The 23,618-nt window shown below is 39.2% G+C and overlaps 1 long non-coding RNA gene across 1 annotated transcript; it reads left to right on the top strand.

Annotated features, from left to right (window-relative positions):
* Positions 1 to 11,044: 11,044 nt before the first annotated feature.
* LOC120318017 lies at positions 11,045 to 23,415 on the top strand. Its single transcript, XR_005559392.1, has 3 exons — positions 11,045 to 11,088; positions 12,509 to 12,592; positions 23,394 to 23,415. It is a non-coding gene; the product is annotated as an uncharacterized LOC120318017 (long non-coding RNA).
* The last annotated feature ends 203 nt before the right edge of the window (positions 23,416 to 23,618 follow it).

The following is a 23,618-nucleotide window of genomic DNA, read 5'->3' on the forward strand; positions in this document are numbered from 1 at the left end:
AAATATAATGTTAGACAAATCATAAACTTAATTGAGTATTTGGATAAGAATAATCAGATTCCTGTGGCTTTTATATTTCTGGACGCTGAAAAAGCTTTTGATCAACTAGATTGGCAATTTTTATTCTCATTGGTAGAGAAAATGAATTTTGGGGATAATTTTTTACATGCACTTAAAGCTATATATCAGCAACAATCTGCACAAATTGTTGTAAATGGGGGATTGACTGAGAATTTTAATATTGAAAAAGGAACAAGACAAGGATGCCCATTATCTCCATTGTTATTTGTTCTAACGTTGGAAATTTTATTGATTCAGATTTGAGAATCAAAGGTAGTTAAGGGTATAAATATAAGGAAGAATGAGTATAAACTGCGGGCTTTTGCGGATGATTTGGTTTTAATTTTGGAACAACCGAATCAAGCGATTGACTGCTTACTAGAACTTATAACACAGTATGGGAATGTCTCCGGCTTTAAAGTTAACAACTATAAGACTAAGATATTATCTAAGAATATGTCAGTTAAGGATAAGGAAAGTTTGGTTAAAGCTACAGGTTTTCAGATAGTAAAAAAGGTTAAATATTTGGGAGTATATTTAACTGCTTCAAATGGAAAATTGTATAAGAACAATTATGAATTATTATGGGCAAAAGTACAAAAGGATTTAAAGGATTGGAAAAAATTGCAATTGTCATTGTTGGGGAGAATTTCAGCTGTAAAAATGAATGTTCTACCAAAGTTTCTTTTTTTGTTTCAGATGATACCTATTTTAAAAAAAGAGGTAAATTTGGATGAATGACAGAAGGGTATCAATAATTTTATATGGGCTGGGAAAAAAACCAAGGGTTAAGTTTAAGATTTTACAAGATGCCCGAGAAAGAGGACTTAAGGCATCTAACTTGAAATTATATTATGATGCAGCCGCCTTAACTTGGATAAGTGACTGGCTTAATTTAACAAATAAGGATACTCTTTTTTTGGAAGATTGGGATTTAATGTATGGTTGGCATGCATACTTGATTTTTAATAAGAAAGTCGATCGGACTTTTAAATCACATATTTTGAGGAATGCCTTACTTCGTGTTTGGAAAAAGTATTATTATAGATTAAATTATAAAATACCTATCTGGGGGATTCCCAGACATGCTATTGAGGGAACTTCCAAGGGGATAAATTTTGATAAAATTTCGTATAAAGAATTATTAATTTGGTCTGGTTCGGATTGGCATTTAAAATCCTTGAATGTATTAAGGCAGGAAAATATTCTACAGTCATGGTTCCAATATTTATAAATTGTGGACAGGTGGACTGTAGATAAGAAAGAGGGAATAACACTAGAAGATAAACAATTGGTTATTCAGATTAAAAATCAGAGTCAGGCACATATAAAAAGAATTTATAATGTCTTACTAGAGTTAGACTCGGAAACAGAATTGGTTAAAGACTGTATGATTAAATGGGCTCAGAATATACAGGAACCGATTTCATTGGATTTATGGGAGACAATCTGGATTAGAAATGTTAAATTTACACAAGCTCAAAATTTGAGGGAAAATTTTTATAAAATGTTTTACAGATGGCATTTAGATCCTAAAAAATTATCTTGTATGTATTCTAATATACAGCCCAAATGTTGGCGATGTGGCAATAAAGATGCGACATATTTTCACATTTGGTGGAATTGTAAAAAGGTAAAGGCTTTTTGGATTATGATTTGGTGGAATATTCAAAAGATTTTTAGAAGGAAGATAAAGTTTACGCCTCAATTATTTTTACTGGGTATTTTTGTGGATCTAAATGACAAATAAACTATTTTAATGTTGAATTTATTAACCGCAGCAAGGTTATTAGTAGGTTTATATTGGAAGAAAGATTTCTTACCTACTCTAGATGAATGGATATTTAAAGTTTCTAATTTTGCAGAAATGGCCAAAATTTCTGCTTATTTAAAGGACTATACACAAGAAAGATATATTACTGTATGGAGAAGATGGATAGATTATATTCAGAAAAAGTATGGAACTAAAAAGTTTCATTTACTTTATGAATGAATGTTATAGTAAATATTATAGAGAATTGTTTAGGAGGTTATTGGAGTTAAAGGTTAAGTATGATATTTTCTTTTTCTTTTTTTTCTCTTTTTTTTCGTGTTTCTTTTTCTTTTTTTTCTACTGTAAATTTTCTTATTAATAACCCTGTATTCTGCTCTGGGAAGTGAAGGGAGGGGGGTTGGGGGTGGGAGGGTGGAAGAGTGGGGGGGTAAGTGTAATATAGATAATGGTAGCTTATAAGAAGGGTGCGGCCTGGGCAGTTCCCCTATGCTGTGTTCATGGGTTTGATAGGGATGGGAGGAGAAGAAGGTGTAGAGAGGAAGTAGGATGGTAAGAGGAGAGGGGGAGGGGAAGAGAGTAGGAAGGGAGGAGAGAAAGAGGAGGGAAGTAGGGAAGGTTTTAAGAAAGGGTGGACGCAGCCTGGGGGGAATGGGTAGGCGGTACCAATGGTTATGAATTTATTTTATTCTAAAATTGTATTTTTTATGATGTATAAATGGAAAAAATAAAAAACTTTTAATAAAAAAAAAGAAGCTATTCCTGAAAAGGATCCAAAAGCTTTAGCTGGTGCAGAATGCAGCTCCATGAGCAGTTGTGGATGCCCAAATAAGGGTGCATCTAACACCTAATTGCATTTAGGTGCCAATTTGCTTCTAGGTCCAATTCAAGGTACCATCTTAGTCTTATTACATTGTCCATCCCACCAGGTCAGCCAGGGAAGGCATGTTGCAGACCCTATCAGTTAAAGAATTCCAACTGGTGGGGTCTAGCAAGAGAGTCTTCTCTGTTGTTGCCCTTGCCCTTTGGAAAATACCTGCTCCCCTGAGGTGAGGCAGGCCCCAATGTCCTGGCCTTCCAGAAAGCAATTAAAACATTGCTCAGCAGCCTTGCATGGGCAGCTTGGAGGAGTACACAGCTGCAGGGTTGACTGGTGGTCTGAGAGCTAATAACTTTTCATATCAGATCCATTCCTCATGTGACTATTTTAATGCCTAAGATTCCTTCCCCTATCCAGCAAGTAAAACAATTAAGTGAATATCTTGAAATTTAGAATATTTTTTTAAACCAATCCCATTTATGTAGCCTATTATGTCAACTTTGTCTAAAGAATACATTCAAAAAGAAAAATAATTCTTGCTACTGTTACATGTTACTAGTAGCCGAATGAGAAAGACTTGAAACTATTAGAATTTATATCAAGGGAGATTATAATTAGAGGAGAAGGAATGGTGTATGATGGCCTAAATGAGATTTTTCAGCTCAATGGTCTGAACTTATTTCTAGCAAAAGAATAGTATACTGTCATTTTATTAATAAAACTCTAACTACTTTCAAAACTGCTGATGACAAGTTCCTTTTTCTAACAGGAAACAAATGCACAGAATAAATTGTTGATAACAGCCAAATAGATAGAAAAGTTCATGTAATTGAAACACTCACACAACTCTTTTTAATATAATTCACTGCAGTAAACAACTGTGGAAAGCTAATTGGGGCTATAAAGAAGAACAATTTTATGAGAAAACTAGTTCTGTATATATGATGGGCTCTCAAACTGACAAAGCATCTAGTTTCCCAATGACAAAGTATCAAAGTAATGAAAAGTTCAAGGGGTAGATAAGATTAAGATGAGATATGAAGCATGGCAAAGAAAATGGAACAACTAACTCTAGTGATTGATTATGTACACTCAAATTGGTGCTGTAACAGAACGTCCTAACCGCGCTTCGCGAAAGCCAGGAAACAGGAACGTTGCAGTATTCAACAAGCTTTATTCACTATGTTGAAACTAAGTTAGCACTGGAACGAAGCTCCATTCATTGCCCTAAATACATTCCTCCACCACACCCAGAGTACACACCCCAATTGACGGTTAATTGGTCATCTGAATCCACCTGTCCCCCTCCCCATACCTGCCTCGTGATAGTCCTCCACCCTACCTATGCCCCGATCCAGCTAGTACTTATGTTCAAACCTTACATTGAGTCCACGCCCCGATCCAGCTAGTACTTATGTTCAAATCTTGCATTGAGTCCATGCGTTCCATTCACGCCATTCTCATCCCTAATGTCCCACTCAACCTCTTCCTATAATATCCCCTCCCGGTATCCAAGTGTTGTCAGACCCAGCATCCCAGTTCCCATCATTCACAGAGTCACGGTTCCAGCAACATAAGCCATAACAGTTTTAACAGCAGTCGGCTTCTCCATATTCCATTTCTATGTAGCCTCCGTCCGGTTATGTGCTGGCAACATAGGATGTTCATGTGACCCGTTCGGCCGCCGCTGTTGGCGATGTAGCTCACGAAGCTACCGGACTCGGCTGGAACACAGGGTTAACTGGAACATTCTGGACTTTGGAAGGTAAGTATTATGCTGGGTCTGACATGCTGACTCTAGGCAATCACATAGATGTTTTCCATGATGATCTGTCCATAACCTGATCCTTCAGGTCTTCCAACAGTGCAGCCATTATCATTGTAATTGAGCAAAACACTTTGTTGGTAGATATTCTCTTCTCTTCCACCTTTCCCAGAATTATACACTTCTCCACAGAGATGTATCTTTGCATAATGTGTCCAGAATAGGATAATTTGACCCTGGTCATTTCTGCCAATGATAAATGGTTCATGTGTTTAACAATTCGTTTGTTTGCTTTCTTGGCTGTGCATGGTACTCTCAGGAGTCTTCTCCAACAATAAGGTTGGAGCGTTAATATTCTTTTTACCCTCTTCTTCAAAATCCAGAGCTTACTGATAATATATTTATACAATAAAACAGGAAATAACAATAGTCCTGGTGTTTTAGCCAAAGTTCATTGTCCATCATTTTGGCTTTCAAAGTGGTCAACTGAATACCTCTACATATCAACTGTCTAAGGTAGACCAATTTTGGAACTAAAGATACATTAAATTAAATACTATTTTATAGTAAGGTTATACTTACAGAGTCCTAAAAGTCTGAATGTGTTTTCCTTTCCTTTATCTTCATGAAAATTAGGGACAATCATGTCTAAGATGCTTTCTAAAATTACATTTTTGCCCCAGACCCAGATAACTTGGCTAATCATTGTCTTGGTTATGACTCTACTTCCTGTTATTTTTCTTTCTGCCCATCACACTGCCCATCACAGGAAATAGAAGCACACTCTAACCCCACCATTGTTACCCTACAATATTGCCACCAACTAGAAAGTAACATTGTATTATTTATATCAATAGTTTTTCATAGACAATGTTTTCAACAAATATATCTAATCCAAAGGCATCCATATTACGTACTATTACCATATATGATAATGATTTTAGGATGCACTATAGAAAGAAGAGGGTGAATATTTTACCTGTCCAATTTTTCTATGCCATGAGTGATTGTATACACCTTGTTCCTCTCTGTCTCAAATCTCTTTTTTAAAAACTAAAGGGTCCCAAATACCCTGGCATTTTTTCTTTCAAGATTGTTTGAGCCCCCTGATGCTTTTGATCAATCTCTTCTCTCACTTTTTGCTCTATAATATCCCTTTTCAAATAAGATCCAAACAGCATATCAAATATGTGAATATATCATAGATTTCCATAAGGCCATTACAAAGTTGGCATTTCTATTTGGAATTAGTTTTGTAATGGTCCTTAATATGGAATTGATGTCTTCATAGTTGCTCTCACTAAGTTAACATCTTCATTGAGCTACCTGCTATAAGAAAGTTACTTATGACTAGTTTGTATTTCATTAGTATATGTGTGCATTTTTTTAACCACATATTTAATTTGCATGACATTTATCATCTAGTTGACTAGTTATTCAGGTTAAAGAGGTTCTTCTGGAGATCTTTATAATCTCCTTTGTTTTATTATCCTGAATATTTAGGAATCATTAGCAAATTTGGCGAACTTCTAAATTTGAGTACAAATACTCAATGCTGTAGTATGTATATTTTTCATGATATGAAATTTTTCTATTGACTATACAAAGTATCTGTTGATGCATTTCTAACATTTCTAACTCATTTCTCAACTCAGCATCATGATATTTTCTGAAATATCAACTCTTCCAAACTGGATGTTATTTACCAATGTTCAACTTTCCCCAGAGTCTACTATTGAAGCAGCTGTACCATATTTTGGATGTTACGCACCAGCAGCCTGGTTCCATTATTTTTGAAGTAGTGTCGTGTTTAGGTTCATCTTGTCTAAAATCATGTCCTAAACAAATTCTAAAACTCTATGCTTGGCAGTACTATTCCCTTCATATTCTGAGATCCCTGAGCAATGCCTGTCTAACTGGCCAGCATTTGGAACAAATATAACTTCTGAAAATGTTACCTTGTCAATTCTGGACTTCAGTTTAATGCCAAACAACATACATCTGATTTTAGAATTGGCCAATTACATTTTCTAATGTCATTGGTGATAACTTTCACAGTATGACTATTGCTTAGATGGAATGTGACATTCTCAATTTCACACCAGGCAATCAAATCACAATGCTAATAAGAAACCATCTGTCTGTATTCTAATGTATGTCTAATACACCCACGTTCATATTCCACCAGCCTCCCAGAGCAGTATCCTCAGTATAAGAAGATATAGTATATCAATCAAGAATCAGAACTTTCCTACAGGAAATGTTCCCTTATCCTTGAAATAATGTCCTGCCTCCTCCAAATCCCTTGTTTTTCCTGACAGCAGGGGAACTGTCATTCAAGTATAACTATGAAGCTATCGCACCCTGAAAGGTCTTGTCTACATACCTCTCTGGATAAATAAGCATTTTTCAATTCAGCCACCTTGGTTTCAAGGAAATGGATTTGTTCCCTAAGAGACAGAAGCTCATTTTATTGATCACAAGCACATAACTTATTTATAACTGTTAGGAAAGCTCCATCTTTCTGTTTTTCTTTAACTTAATACTAGTTATTGCTGATCACTTGGTTTTAATCTAAAAGGTTGTCTTTATGTTGTAGTTTTACAGATTTTACAACCCTGGCTTCCTCACACTGTTGCTAGACTCACTTTGAAACTGACTACACAGCTATGCAGGCCAATTCTTAATAGATCCCAAAGAATGACAAAATGATGCTATTAAAAGTCATTCTAGGATTATCTTTAAAATATGCACTATGGTAGCATCCCTTCAGTTGCTGGGAATCCCTGACAGCAAAACATAGTACCTCCCAGAATTATCTACAATATGTCAAAATTCAAAAGGGAATCCCTAATACCTGTCTTTTATACCTTTGCATTATATGTTCACATGTTACATTCCTAACTTTTCTTACCCAGGTGCAAGACATGACTTTCAGTATTATCCAGAGCCATTGAATAAATGTAAATAATAAAATAAACAATAAAATAAAATAAAACTCGGTAAAGCCACAACATGAGAACAAACCTTTAGATTAAATAGTTCCTAAAACACAAAGACAAGTTATCAGCAATAACTATTATGAATTTAAAATAAAACATAATAAAATAAAATAAATGGATGAGAAAGAACAGTCTGCAAACTACTGGTGCAACAAACCAGATGAGGGAAAACAACCATCAGCCAATGGATTATATTTCTATAGCAATATAGAGCTATGTACTCCCAAATGCTAAGTCTCTGGAGTTGGAGGTTAGTGCTTTCCCCCCCCATTACTCTCTGGTCTTAATTACCTCCTGTTTGCTCTAATCAGATGCTGCTCCCAAATTCCTCTCATCTTTATGAGGACTGCTGGCTGGACTCTATAAATATTGAGTACAAGAAATGCAATAAAGGTATACAGGTATTAAAATGGATATGCATCATGAAGAGAAAGTATTGTTGCATAAGAAAAAAATTCCAACATATGTAGAAAAGATTATTTTTATAATGGATGACTAAAGACATAAAGAAGATAATCTGGACAGATTAACTATGAGGTTGAAAGATAAAGAAGATACAGACTACTATCAAATTTGGAACCTATTTTATTCTTGGCTAGAGGAAAGAATGAAGGACTGGGAATTGAATATGTATTAGCATAGCAAACTCCAGACAACTTGTTGATTGGAAAAATTAACATATGTTGATGAAAAAAAAACCAATAAAATCTTTACTAAAAAAAAAAAGAAGATAATGTCTATCATCACTAAATATATCAGTCTTTCTCAGCAAACATATTCCATATATGCTGTGAATTCCAGAATTCCAAGCCAGGAACTTTAGCCTCCATTTAAGTCTTTGAAGAAGTTCAGAAATAGCTTTGGAGTTATGTAATCCAGTTTTCTTAAACATTTTACTATTTTTAAAAAAAATTAAATCCGAGCAAGCTTGATATTTTCTCTTGTCGTGCTGCAGCTCTGTAGAGCTTGTGAACAATTCATTCTCTCCATTGGTTATATGGATCTACTTGCAGTGATTTTCAATAGCATTGATTTCCAAGTCATAATTCTGCAGCATGAATAAAGCAAGCAAGTTTGTCACTATGCTACTTGTGATATCACAATTCATAAGAATTCTGGCAATGCTTTAAGACGTTATTGCATATTTATTAAGGTGGATTTAATTAATGCATATGGGAAAGAAATATCAAGTAAGAAAATTTTGTATTATATTGAACTATTATTAACTTGAATTTAATATAAATGTAAAATAGTAATTTAAAACTGAATTAATATGTGGGCAAGTTGTCCAAAGATAGGTTGTATAGTAACTTGATTTATTTGTCATGGGATATTAAATAATCTCAGCAAACACTCCAAAATCTAAAAATAAAAATCCTGGTAATGTCAGGGAAATCAGGAGATTCAGGCCGTTCAAATGGCCATGTGACCGAGTGAAATGCACAGGAGTTAAGAACAGAAAGGAATTCAAGGTAGGCTGGGCTTAGATCTCTTGTGAGTGCAAAGGGACTCATGACTTATGACACATTTGACCTCTCCCTCGAGATCAGCTTGGTCATCTGCTTCAGGTACTAAATATTAGTTTTAAATCTATGCAGTAATATCTTCTCTACTATTCTAAATAGATGGCAAACTACCAATTAACTGAAAAAAATCTTATCAGAAATAATAATAAAAAGACAAAACCCTATTAATCCAGGTGAAAGTAACAAAGACCCAACATTATAAACTATTTGAATATAATATTTTTTTTCTTTGTTGTTAGTTGCAAAGTCGTGTCCGACCCATCATGACTCCATGAACAACGTTCCTCCAGGTCTTCCTGTCATTGTAACCAACTTTAAGGGACAGTGCTCATCTCTGTTTCTGAACCAGCACTGTCCAAAGATGTTTCTGCATCTTATGGTCATCATATCATACCACATCGCAAAGTGTATAGTAAAACATGGAATGCTCTTACCCTCCCATTAAATTGGTACCTATTTATCTACTTGCATTTACATTCTTTCAGACTGCTAAGCTGACAGGAGCTGAGGTAAGTCATGGGATTCATTTAATCATTCAATGTATTTTCATTAAATACATTTTAATTCAAATGTTTATTTGAAACACATTTAAGCATTTAAAAATAAAGCTTGTGTAAAATGTATTATTGCAGGCATACTAGATCCTCTGCATTGTATTGAAGGCAATTGGGCTATGTGGGCCATCTAAGTAAATCTGTGTATATAACTAAAGCTTTTACTGGGACCACCAGTGAAAATAAATGACAGAACACATATGGGAAGGTGGGTTGATAAAGAACTATTTCTAAGTAATTAATTAATCTTGAAATTGGCTGCTTCATTTCAACCACAAGGAAAATCAGAGTAGCATACAAATATACCATGTTTCCCCAAAAGTAAACCCACCCCGAAAGTAAGCCCCAGCTGATTTTTTTTGGGTAGGCCTAATATAAGCCCTCTCCCCAAAAATAAGCCTTACTTAAGGCCCTGAATGGATGGCCTGTGATGAGGAAAAGCCGACAGGGGAGGGGGGGTCTGACCCACAGTACCAGTATACCGGTTCCTTACCGCCACCTGCCTTGTTCTCCGGCATTGGGCAGGAGGTGGCAAATGGCCATTTTTGGTGAAATGCAGCCATTTGCCATGGGCCGCAGCCATTTGCCACCTCGCACCTCACGCACAATGCCACTGCAACACTGCTCGGCCGAAAGAGGCCCTGAAACAAGTGGAGCATGTTCCCTCCCTCATCCGCCCATTCTCTTCTCTGTCAGAGAAGAGAACTTCACAGCTCTGCCTACAGAGCTACCAAAGCAGCAGGTGAAGCTCCAGAGGCTTGGGGAGAGAGGGTGCTGAAGTAGGTGGTCGGGCCATTGGCAAGAGCAACACGTCTCAGTGGAAAGCAGCCTCAGAACAAGTGGGGCAGGTAAGGAAATAAATCTCTGCTCCCCCCAGGAATTGCCTTTCTTTCCTTACCTGACTCCCAGCCTTGTGCCATTTCTCCTTTGTGATCCGCTATCACCATGTGCAGGTAAACAAAGGCAGGTTTTTTTGGGAAAAAAGATCAATCAATTCCCACTTCTCACAGAAAAAAGAAGATCTCACAAAGTTGGAATTGAGTGATTGACCTCCCCCCCCCAAAAAAAAGTTCCTTTGTTTTCCTGCACAATGCAGTGGTGGATCGTGAAGGAGAAATGGCACAGGGCTGGGAGTCAGGTAAGGAAAGAAAAGCAATTCCTGGGAGGAGAGAGGATTTCTTTCCTTACCTAACCCACTTGTTCCAAGGCCACTGTCATGGTTCTGATAGATGAAATCAATTAAAAGAACTTCAAGGAAAAGATTTCTTCCTTAAAGAACATTTTATTCAGGAAACAAACTATCGGCACTTACACAGTTGAACCCACGACTAAAATTCCCTCCTCTCTGATACAATGTAACAAGTTGCAATTCCCACCCAAGAAAGCATTTCATAAATCACATTCACCAGTTAATCTAAAACGCGGGCTCTCCTCCCTACTTTCTGCCTGGCAAAACTTTATCTAGAATTGATCTTGAAGCTCACCCAGCTGCAATTGTTTAAGCTAACTGAAAAAGCTCAAGCATTTCCTCCTTCTCCCCTTCTATATCTGAGAAAACCAAACAACAGGAAAGAACAAAGAAAGCAAAAGGTAAAATGGCTGCAATTTCTTAATTGTCACAGCGTTGACAGAAAGGAAAAGTCCTGCAAATAAAAAAAAAGCATAGGTTAAGGATTTCCCCTCGGTTTGTTCAGATGTTTATCATAAAATTTACAAATACGTCTGTCAGCTTTTATATCAGTACATTTCAACCAAGTAACTTCTGGCAATGGGTAGCCTTTCCACTGCACCAAGTATTGCAATCTCCCCTTGTACAATCTAGCATCAAGAATACATTTCACTTCATAGTGAGTCTCCCCGGCCACCACAAGTGGTCCAGGAGCTTTCTTGGGAGGGGGTCTTAGAGTTGATTCTCTGAAAGGTTTCAACAAACTGCAGTGAAATATAGGGTGAATCTTCCCTAAAAGCTGAGGAAATTTTAATTCTAGAATAACTGGGTTTAGAACTCGCACTATGGGGAAAGGACCCAGGTATTTCGGTCCCAATTTTTGGTAGGCAATTTGAGTCTTAAATACTTCATGGACAATAAACCATTTCCCCCACACAAAATGACCTCTGGGGAGCTCTTTTCTTATCAGCTTGTTTTTTATACATGTTTGAAGCTTTTTTCAATGCTTTCTTGGCATTGTCCCACACTCCCTTCCAAGCTGACAACCATTGGTCTAACGTCAAGATCCCCCATCTTGGGGGTATTTAGGCATTGGGATAAAATCCTTTCCAGTGGCAATCTTAAAAGGCATGAAACTGATGCTACTGTGGACAGTGTTGTTGTGAGCCACTTCAGCAAATGGTAGGAGGTCAGTCCAGTTCATCTGTTGGTAATCCACATAGCACCTAAGATATTGTTCCACCATTGTGTTTGCTTTTTCAGCCATTCCATTCATAGATGGATGAAAAGTCGATGACAGTCTTTGCATTGAGCCAATTATTTTCAGAAACTTTCTCCAGAATTTAGCTGTAAATTGTACCCCCTGTCAGAGATTACATGCTTTGGTGCACCATGTAGTTGGTAAATGTGTTTAAGGAACATCTTAGCCAATTTCTGGGCTGATCGGAGGCCGAAGCAGGAGATGAAATGAGCCTGCTTTGAAAAAAGATCAATCACAGTCTATATTACAGCAGATAGGAGAATTATTTCCTAATTTTATAAGTTCTTGCTTGGATTGTACTTTACTTTCAGTTGCAGTGGCTGTGATGATGATATCTGATGTTGTCTGGTTTATTTATTCATTCAAGCAGACTTCATCTGAAGTCTTACTGTTATTTTGAACTACAAATCCAATATTTTCTAATCAGCACAGCCAACTAAAGTATTTAATTAACTTCCAAATACTAAATTAATTACTTTAAAGATTATGTGAATGCTATCTGGCTATGACAGATAACTATTTAGCAAACAGTTAACCTTAAGATGATGAGTGGGATAAGTGAATGTTTTCTTGTTTCTTAGGCACTTAATTCATGGTCTGAAGTTATTGGGCAAGTGCAAAAAAAGTGAAGATCTTGGTAATGAGCCTGCAGTAGAAGCAATGAAGTGAGTCCTAATAACATAAAGTCCCAGACATGAAACCTTAGGCTAAAGCTTGTCTGTTATGAACTTTATCTTTTCTTTGACAGTAAATAAATTACTTTCAAGTGAACATTCCCAAAATAAATATTGTGGGGGATATTCATTGTGTTGCATTCAGTTAAAGGTGCTCTTGAAATGAAACACAACATTGGGGATACATTCAAAGAATAAAATGATCAGTTATCCTCCTTTGGTTGAATAACAACAGATATAACATGTCTGGACACTCAGACCCCTGTACTGTATCCTAAATTTGAATTTGCAATTCAAAAGGAAATCTGATTCATTTGAGCTTTTTTGAGATTTAATCAGAAAACAATTGACTATGGTCTATATTAGGGAAACATCAATGTACAGTATCTGCTTAATTTTTTATAGAGAGAATGGGATAAAAATAGTTAAGATAGTTGATGCTTTAGAAGACATCAGCCCAGAACTTTTATGACAACTAAAAAAAACCCTGCACCTCTTTTAATAGTTAAAAAAGGGTAACATCCCAGTCTCCAAAAAGCCCCAAAAGCTTATGTTCTGCTGATCCACTTCAGACAGTTCCTAACACTATCTAATTTAATTTTCAAAACTTCCAAGAATTTTTATAAGGTCAAGCTTTAACTTTTCCATTTCTTGTCCTTGAATGCTAAATTAAACATAACATGGACTTGACTAAATTTGAATGAGGGATTCTTCTATTTTTGATCACTGGATATCTTGCACTTTCAGGGGAGTAGGATATCTGGTTAGAAGCTTCTCTTGTCTGGAGAGGCCCCTTCACCACTGTCTTTGGTGGACAGCCAGGTTTAGCAGGATATATTCAGTATGATCATTGACTACTTATCTTTATTAATTGGTACAGTTTACTATCTTTGATCACTGAAATGTGGATGGGGAGAGACAGAAGGGTTGGAATAGATAGTTGGCAGGCCTGGACCTTAATTAACATTACAAATATCATTTTTGTACAACATATAGAATGTTGGTAACTGATTGAACTTCCATCTAGTGTTGGTAGAAGCAGCACAGATGTGTATAATTCCTTTAACTTTTCTCCTTTTTCTCCTCCTAGAAACAATTCTACTAAGTAGCATCCAAGTTCTAGTGTGCGTTTTTATGTATTGCCCTTTGAAACAGTGTTGTTCTCCAGCATGATGAATATAGAATCCACCGGTGGTAATCTCAGCTTTCCTGCTCAGAAGAGACTAAGTCAGAACTTTAGCCACGCCTCCCTCTGGGAGTGTCCTCCAGTATTTTGACTGAGTCTCGCTCAGTAGGACGCAATTACTTTGGCTCCTCAGTTAGACTAGTTAATTAATTTGGTTTATTCCTAATTGCATTTCAATTTACTCAAAGATTTCTAATAATTTATTTGTTTTATTCTTACTTGATGTTTGGATTCAAATTGACAAGAATTTGGCAATAATCCTCCTGGATATTACTCAGGCCTTTGGGCCTCAAGAGCCTAATAGGCTCCTACAGGGCAGGCTACAAGCTGCTCACTGGTGGATTTTTCTTGCTCCCGTTGAACTGATCAGCGGGACCGCTGATCAGTCGGACAGCTGGTTTGCGGCTTTTCGGAGTTCCTTGGAGCTTACACAGACCAGAGGGTTTCCCTTTCCTTGCTGTTGCTGTCGCAGGAGTTTTCTCCGTTGGAAGCAGGTGACTTCGGATTGCAGCGGAGCTGCGCAACCAAACCGCAAGTGCCTTTTCAGAGCGGGGGGAAGAGAGCCTATTTAGACTGCTGGTTTTAAGGCTCTTCTCTCCAAGGGGACTTGTAGCTCCAATTTTTTCTGTTTTTTGGCATGTTCGCCATTGTTCAGAGGCACTAAAAGACGTGGCCGCCATTTTGAGTGTGTGCTCAGGGCGTGGCCGCCATTTTGGAACAGATTTAAGTGCGATTGCCATTTTGTAGGGACCTCGTGTTCCTTTGTGCTTTATTGGGGCCTGCTTGATTGATTGCCCTGGCCTGCTGTGACAGGCCTTCACCAGGGGGGAAGCATTTGCAGATTTTTCCAGATAATTCGGTGTGTTATTAAGAGAATCACACCAGGGATCGCCTTGTTGCACCTGCATTATTATTCTGACTACTCATTGAAATTAAGGTTGTATATCTTCTTTACTAGTGTGTGTTGGGTGAAGGGGAATTTATTTAGAATCCACCTGTTTCTGTTTAGTCTGTGGCTTTGTGCCACAAGGCCTTGACAGGCAGTTCTAGTGAACTGTCTGGCTATTTTTGCCATTGCTATGGTTCAGAGTGAGGGCCGGTTTCCCATCTCTGACTACTAGATCTGTGTGTTTGGGTTCCCCCCACTTTTAGATATCTCTTGCCCAGATTATCTAGATTGCAATGGCAGACAGTTCCTTGCCCCAGGCATCACAAGGCTCTGGTATCCCCCTGCACAGACAAAGCGCAGATCAACTGATTTGGATGCAGGGGGGGGGGAAAGGCCAAGACAAAGCATTTATCTACCAGAGAGCCCTCCAAGGCAGCCGAGCGAGAGGCCACGAGGAGACACCAGGCGCTGGAGAGGGAATTCTCCAAAGCCCAGAGGCTCATGTCCAGTGAAGCTGAAGTGGTTTCCCCCAGTTCCATTGGACACTTCTCCATTTGAGCCTCCATTTGCGCCTTCCCATGATGCCCCTAGGGCATGGTCTCCTCAGGGGGAATCTGAACAAGTTGGTCCCCATCGCTCATTATCCTCACCTACACAACAGGGTCCTGAAGCCACGTATGCCTCAACTGAGGCTGGGGTCAGTTCTAGGGACCAACAGAATGTGTGGTTGGCACAATTTCAGGCATTTATGCAACATGCATTTACTCAGTTTATGTCCTCCTCTAGGAGTCAACCACCTTTGCAACCTCCATTGCCTCCATCCATACCACCTTCTCAAGTGGGACGTGTCACAGTCCCTGGTTTTGGCATCTCTGAGACTTCCTCCCAGTTAGGAGAGGAGGGGTCAGTGGACCTAGAGATAGCCGACATGCCTATGTCTGAGGATGAGGAGGCAGCATCTGAACAGGCGCCAACTTCGGGTCTTTTTGATTCATCTCTTTTCAGGTCTCTACTTATCAAGGCCTGTACCACGGCCAACCTCACTTCAGCCCAGGAGGACAAACCTTCCACCTCCACTAGCCAGGAGTCTAACCCTTTGTTTGCAGAACAGGTTGTGGAGGAGAAACAGATTCTTTGTCTGCATGTCTTTCTTACTACGGTGGAGAAACAGTAGTCATCCCTGGCTACTTTGCCTTCTCCCAATAGTGCAGAGAAGAAACTGTTCAATGTTTCTTCCTCATTCGCTTTTCTCTTAGACGTGCCTTCTGTGGACACTCCTTTAACTTCTTTGTTTTCCACCTCTGCTATTCCAGGGGATATGGCTGAAACCCTGAAGGTGGAGGACAAGTAGTTCGAGTTCTCTCTTCAACGAGCTCACCAATCCTCGGCCTGGGCGATCAGGGCTGCGACTTCATCTTCCTTTTTCGCAAGAGCATCAATTATGTGGCTCCGCGAACTTCAGGCACTCGTTCCCTCTGATCAGGTTAGGACACATCAGACACTAGGGAAACTAGTGGCAGCGTCAGAGTACATGGCAGATGTTTCTCTTCATTTGGCCAGGTATTCTGCAAGATCCATTGCAGCTACTGTTGCTTCTCGCAGACTTCTGTGGCTGAAGCAGTGGCGGACTGACTTAAAGTCAAAGTGGCATCTGTCAACGTCCAAGTACAGTGGTACACACCTATTTGGTTCAATCCTCGAACCACACATAATTGAGGGCAAGGACAAATGTAAGGTCCTGGCACACCCATCCAAAAGGTTGGATAGGCAGCCGAACCAGGAGTTTCATAGGCAGGTCTTCTGTCCCAGTGGTTTCTGGGAGTGGAGGCAGCCCTTTCGGACCAGGCAGTCCTGGGATTGGCCCAGAGGCTCGTGATCTTTTCCCCCCAGGCAGGATCGCCAACAGGATCGCCAGAACATTGCAGCCAAGGGCCAGTTCCATTCTAAGCATCTCTTCACTTGGACCGCTATATGGGGGTCATCCATATAGCGGTCCAAGTGATGCCAAGGAGGACTCTCCCATAGGGGGTTGCTTGGCACTGTTCAGTGATGTTTGGGAGGTCACCATCACTGACTCTTGGGTCAGACAGACCATGAAACACGGGCTCACTCTAGAGTTTTATTCACCTCCTCCAGATCATTTCACCCAGTGCCCAGTATCACGACACACAACCAAGGCAAAATTAGTAGCCACGGCCATCTCCCATTTGATAGAAATCAAGGCAATAGAGCCTGTACCACAGGAACAGGAAGGAGAGTGGTTTTACTCCATCCTGTTCGTGATTCCCAAAGCCTCAGGGGGATGGAGGGCAATACTGGACTTAAAGGGCCTGAATTACTTCTTGACCTACAGAAGGTTCAAGATGCAGTCCCTAAAGTCCATTCTGGCCAGCATCAGGAAAGGGGACTTTCTCTTCTCCATATACCTGACAGAGGCATACTTACACATTCCGATACTTCTGGACCATCGCAGGTTCCTTCGGTTTTGTTACGCGTGCCAGCATTACCAATACAGGGCCCTTCCCTTTGGTCTCTCTTTAGCTCCAAGGGTCTTCACAAAAGTTTTGGCAGTATTGGTGGCCTACCTCAGGATGATGCCGGTGTGCATGCAATGCTACCTGGATAATATCTTAGTACAGTCCAGTTCCTTCCAGTCGGCTCTGTCAGATCTGGAAATCACGATACATACCCTTCAGGTTCACAGATTTTCCGCGAACTTCAAAAAGAGCCACACGATCCCCACAAAGTGCCTCCTTCATCTAGGGGCGATTATAGATTTGGATCTTTGCAAGGTTTATCTTTCTCAGGAGCGTTGGATCAGCATCCGAAAGCTCGTGCACCAGGTTTGGAGAGAGAGAACAGTGCCTTTGGTCCAGCTGTCTCAGCTCCTGGGAAAGATGGTTTCTTGCATGGGGATCGTTCCATGGGCCAGACTTCACTCCAGAAGCCTTCAATGGTTCCTTCTTCCCTTCCAGAAGCGGAACCTCAGTTTGTCCACCAGAAAGGTCAGGGTTCCTCATCACACTCTGTTTTCTCTCCTATGGTGGGCTTCATCCACAATGTTCAAGGGGACCATTTTCAAGCAGCCTCTCAGGCTCACCTTGACTTGTTTGGTTGGGGTGCCCATCTTCAGACTCATCTTGCTCAGGGACAGTGGTCCCGATCGGATCTAGTCCACAACATAAATTGGCTTGAACTCAGAGCCATACACTTAGCTCTCTGTCAGTTTTCCTCCCTAGTGGCGGGACAACACGTCCTGGTCCTGACAGACAATGTGGCAGCGAAGGCTCACGTCAACAAATAGGGAGGGACCCGGTCCTGGTCACTCATGCAGGAGGCCTTGGAGCTGGGTCTATGGGCAGAGTCCACTCTGGGTTCCATCAGGGCGGAACACATATCGGGAGAAGCAAATCGGCAAGCAGATTTCCTGAACAGGGTCACAGTTGACCACTCAGAGTGGCGACTGGACCCGGCACTGTTCAGAGAAATCTTGGACAGGTTTGGCCATCCGCATCTGGATCTCTTTGCCTCTCCGATGAATGCCCAACTTCCCAGGTTCTTCTCCAGGTTTCCGACAAGGGGGATGGAAGGAACGGATGCCCTCTGGTGCAAGTGGCCGAGAGGCCTGCTCTATGCCTTTCCTCCCCTCCCATTGTTGCAGGCAACCATTCGCAAACTGATTCAGGAAGAGGCAGAGATAATATTAATTGCTCCACATTGGCCAAGGCGTCCGTGGTTTGCCGACCTTGTGGATCTATCTCTCTCGCCACTGTGGAGGATTCCCCCGGACCAAGTGGCTCTCAGCCAAGGGAATCTTCAACATCCAGATTCACAGTGGCTCCAGTTGGCCCCCTGGCACTTGATTGGGAAAGTTTAGCTAGGCAATCCTATTCGTCCGGGGTGATCTCAATGATCCAAGCCTCAAGACACCCCTCAACTAATTGGATTTATGACGCCATGTGGAAGAACTTCTGCATATGGTGCACTAAACAGCAGCTCAGGCCATTATCAGTCACCATTCCTAACATATTGGAGTATCTTTTGGAAGGTATGAATAAGGGGCTCTCGCCTAATACCATCCGCAGACAGGTTGCGACCTTGCAAACGGTCCTTACCTGTAACAACCTGGTCCCTTTATCACATCATCCAGCTGTAAGTGCCTTTCTGAAAGAAGTGGTTAACGCCAGACCACCTGTGGTCCATCTTTATCCCTCTTGGGACTTACCTAGGGTGCTACAAGCCCTGACCTCTCCACCGTTTGAGCCCCTCGGGTCTTGTTCTCTTCATTTCCTTTTCTTAAAGGTAGCATTCTTGGTGGCTATCACATCGGCCAGACGGATTTCGGAATTGGCCGCACTCTCAGTTCGGAGTGACTTGTGTACCTTTTTTGAGGATAGGTACACAAGTACCTATAGGTCTTTCGTTTGGACCCTTCCTTTGTTCCAAAGGTTAACACTTGGTTTCATAGGTCACAGGACCTAGTTCTTCCAGATTTTTGTCCTAATCCATCACATCGTCTGGAGAGACAATGGCATAAATTAGACGTGCGCAGAGCTCTGCGTCATTATGTTAAGCGGACCTCGGCCTTCCGTAAATCAGAGGCCTTGTTCGTGTCCTTTCAGCCCTCTGCCATGGGTCAGAAGGTATCCTCTTCGACCGTTGGTAGATGGATCAGGGCATGCATTGCTCGGGCCTACCTTTCTCAGTCACTTCCGGTTCCTACGCATATCACCGCTCATTCAATGCAAAGTGCAGCTGCATCTGCGGCCTGGTCCACCCAGGCATTGGTCAAGGAGATTTGTAGGGCAGTGACCTGGTCCTCCCCTTCTTCCTTTGTGAAACACTACAAGATTGATAGGTTTGCTGCGGCGGATGCCTCGTTTGGTAGGAGAGTTCTTTAGCAAGTAGTTTCTTCTCAGGACAGACAAGCCTAGACTTTCCCTCCCCGTAGGGACATGAAGGGGCTTTGGTATGTCCCACCGGTGGATTCTACATTCATCATGCTGGAGAAGGGGTGTTGTCTTACCTGAACGCCTTTTCTCAGCATGATGATGTAGAATCCACACCTTCCCTTAAGGCAGTCTAGGCAGGTGTCATGTTAATTGGAACCATTGCGTCAGACTTCATCATGGATGCTTCGCCTCATCAAAAACTGGAGGACACTCCCAGAGGGAGGCATGGCTAAAGTTCTGACTTAGTCTCTTCTGAGCAGGAAGGCTGAGATTACCACTGGTAGATTCTACATCATCATGCGAGAAAAGGCGTTCAGGTAAGACAACGCCCCATTCATTTTTCCTTCTAAATTAGATTTATTCAGTTGGATTAACAAGGGTGAAGGATTTGGTTGGATTAGCAAGGGTGTAATGAACTCTGCATTGTAATAAGTAATAGGTCAAAACCTCCATTCGTAAGTTATTACAAATGCATAGAGAGTTTGAAGTTGGTAATTCTTTATATCTTCTATCCAAATAGTCTGTTGGCATTGTTTGAAAGCAAAGTTCTCTAAAATCTAGTCTCAAGGAATTGAAAGCAAGAGGCAGTAAATAGTATGACATTCCTTGACATTCTTTAAAAAAATTGATACCACTTAGATAACTTAAGTTTACATACCTGCTCTCTATATTGTCTAAAATCTTCTAAAAATAAGTAGTCCCTCATTAGTATGTGATAATTTATATCATTCAGAAGTTCCTGACCTAGCGAGAATTGTGAGACTAGTTTTAGATACAGATTCATTCATCCATTACTGTTAAATTGTTTGTGAAGGCATTGTTTTGTCAAATAAGTATCAGATATGAGGACTAGTTTCCTATAAGATTATTGTTTTCTTTACCCCTATATTTATTGATGGAAAGTCCACTTCTAATCTTAACATTGCTGTTGGTATACATGTGGGTAAGGAGATTAAGATTGATTTTATGAATTTATTCTGGACCACTTCTAATTCTTCAAGTTTATTGAAACCCCAAATTGAGGGCCTCATGACTTAAGGATTTGTAATGGGTCATTGTGGTCTTGCATTCAAATGGAAGATAGTAAAGTGTGCCCTTGATGTTCCCTGATCCTTCAGGCTTTCTTGAAGTAACTCCTTAGATCTGGCTATAAAGTTTTCACTAATTGATTTGGAAGTACTAAAGTAAATGCTGTGTTAGCTTTCCACTTTAGAAGTGTTTTATCCCTATACTTTAGTATTGTATTTCCTCAAAGTACCAAGAAGACTACAGTAAACAGATAATTTCAACAAAAGATTAACTATTATGTGTTAAGTGCCGGCTTTGCAATCTATTTTGCTGTCTTAACTAGTACAACAAAGAGTTCTATGTCCAGAGATGGGCAATTTTGTTCCAGGAATCCTGTTCATTTTAAGAACTAAATCTGTGGTGCCAAAGAGAGCATTCTATTCAGTGATTCCACAATAATATTTTTTACAGCTTACAATGTAATATTTACTGAAGCAATTGGTGTCTAAATATTAATAATGTGCATTCATTTTATTTTTTAAGAGCTGAAGTATAATTCTCACCAGCTTGATGAGAAACCACTTAGGAATGCTGCTAGAGTATAATTTTTGGGCCAGCCATGTTTCTCCTTAATTGTTGCACAATTTACTAAGCTATGGGGTACTTTATTACATGCTTTGATAAAACCAAGAAACGTGTTTGCTTATAGCACACCCCCAGAAGCACTAAGAAAGATCCTGTTAATTTGGAAGGCATTTTAGAATATTTAAAATAAGCTATCTAACCTCTTTGGGGACATGTGTCACATTGAATCTTAAACATAATAGAAGTTAAGTATTGTATTCAAAAAATCAAATAATGCAAATATTTTAATATTAATTGGTTAGCAGGGCTGTTTGAAATACATGCATGCAAGAAGAAATAGAACTGTCCATTTCAGAAAGATCAAGTATTTTTAGTAAAACTTTTCATTTTATATTTTTCCTAAGCTAATTTTTATTTAATTGTTCATATTTTGGGTTTGACAGATATTCACGAGCAATATCTTCTCTCCTAAATGATAATTTAAGAATCCTTCTTTCACACATTTATCAATGTATACTTCCTGAGATTAAGTTTTCATAAAGATAAATTATACACCCAGTATCTGGAATATTGTAATAGTATCTTCTTCAACAATCTCTGTCGCTTTCCAGAGATCTACCTATCTAAAATTCAAACAGGATATTTAGAGATTTATGATCCTTTTTGGCTTTGAGATCTACCAATATTGTATTACCTTATATATATATCAGTGTCAGATATAATATCAAATCAGCAGGCAGTTTTTTCCTGAAATCGTTTGTATTTAATTACAATAAAATATATTTAATTAACTTGTAACCAAATGTTTTTTCATGAATTTTTTTTAAAGAAAAAATTTCATTTGTAAACATTCTCATTCAAATTAAATTGCAGGGCTGTACAAAGCTTAGAATTTGATTTGGAAGAGGTGTTTCAGCCTATGCAGAAGGGCAAAGCACATCTACTGTTACTTATTAAAGCAATTTTGCATATTTTCAGGATTATGCAACTCCAGTGTCAACAACCTAAGGAGAAAAAAAATAGCTCTTTTAATGATTTTCAGACACACGATCTATTTAGTATTTAATTATTTGGTCAATGACCAACAAATTTAAAAGAAAAATAGCACAACAAATTGATATAGCATATATTAAAAATATAATGTAATAATATTACATTTACACCTCTTACTATAGGAATACATTAACTACTGAAGTAATAAGAAATTTAAAAAACCTATAATATATAATAAATATTCCCTATATTATTATTACAACTTCTTAAACCAATTACAGGTAGCCCTCAACTTATGGCCACAATTGAGTCCCAAAATTCTGTTGAGAAGCGAGACATTTGTTAAGTGAGTTTTGCCCCTTTCATGCCATTATTATTAAGTGAACTTAACTTAAAAATATTTCAGTACTAATTGGTTGAAAATGGAATTTGAGTCCTCTATGAACACTAGATAGTAAATTACAAATATTACCTCCTCAAATGGCTATCAACATTTGAGGCTTCATCAACAAATGCATTGCTTTTAAATTATGGAGAATAAAACAGTGTCATTTTTCTGTGTACTTTAGTCCCTACCATTTGTATTATTACAAATTGAAATTGATTTGGAATAGGGCAAGGGAAATATCAAGGGACTAGTCCTCTTGAAGAAACTAAGAAAAGTGCAGATTGATGAACATTATAGAACTTTATATAGACTTGAAAAATTATCACCCAGAAAGGCAAGTTATAGTCTTAATCATGCAAAAAGTTAGGCCATTAAATAATGGATTGAATTACAGAAAGGCAAATTCTAACTGAATGTTAGGACAAAGTTATGATAAGCTGTACTTTACCTGATGTGTTCAGCTGAAAGATGGACATCCATTTATGCTGGATATTTTAATTTGAGTTACTGAAGAGAATAAGAGGCCTAAATGGTTTCCAACCACAATAATTTTTGGGCAGCAGATTTTAGGATTCAAAGCCAATGAATTCACAAATGAGGTAAAAATAAAATGGTTTACCAAATAAGGCCAGGAAAATAACCGGAACTTATTAATAAGGTGACCAACTGTCCTCCTATAGAGAGGACAGTCCTCCTTTTGTAAGGTCTGTCCTCCCTCGAAAAGTGTCCTCCTACATGTCCTCCTTTTTGATATTTGAAGACTAATCTGCAGGGCTTTTTTTTTCTCATAGAATGCTCAGAATGGCGTTCCGGCATCTTTTTTTGATGTTTTTTTTTTCAACTTTTGCATGAGCTGTGCTACTCTCCTTATTGGCTTTCGAAAGCCAATAGGAATTGCTGCTGAGCATGCCAAAACACCCGGCTGGCAAACTTTGCACACGCAAGTTGTCTGCAGTGAAGGCAAATTGGCAGGAACTTTGTACCCCCTCCCTGCTACCCAACTACACCATCTCCTA

Source organism: Crotalus tigris, unplaced genomic scaffold, assembly GCF_016545835.1.
Source record: "Crotalus tigris isolate CLP2741 ecotype Arizona unplaced genomic scaffold, ASM1654583v1 scf7180000019971.1508617, whole genome shotgun sequence".
Taxonomy (NCBI): Eukaryota; Metazoa; Chordata; class Lepidosauria; order Squamata; family Viperidae; genus Crotalus; species Crotalus tigris.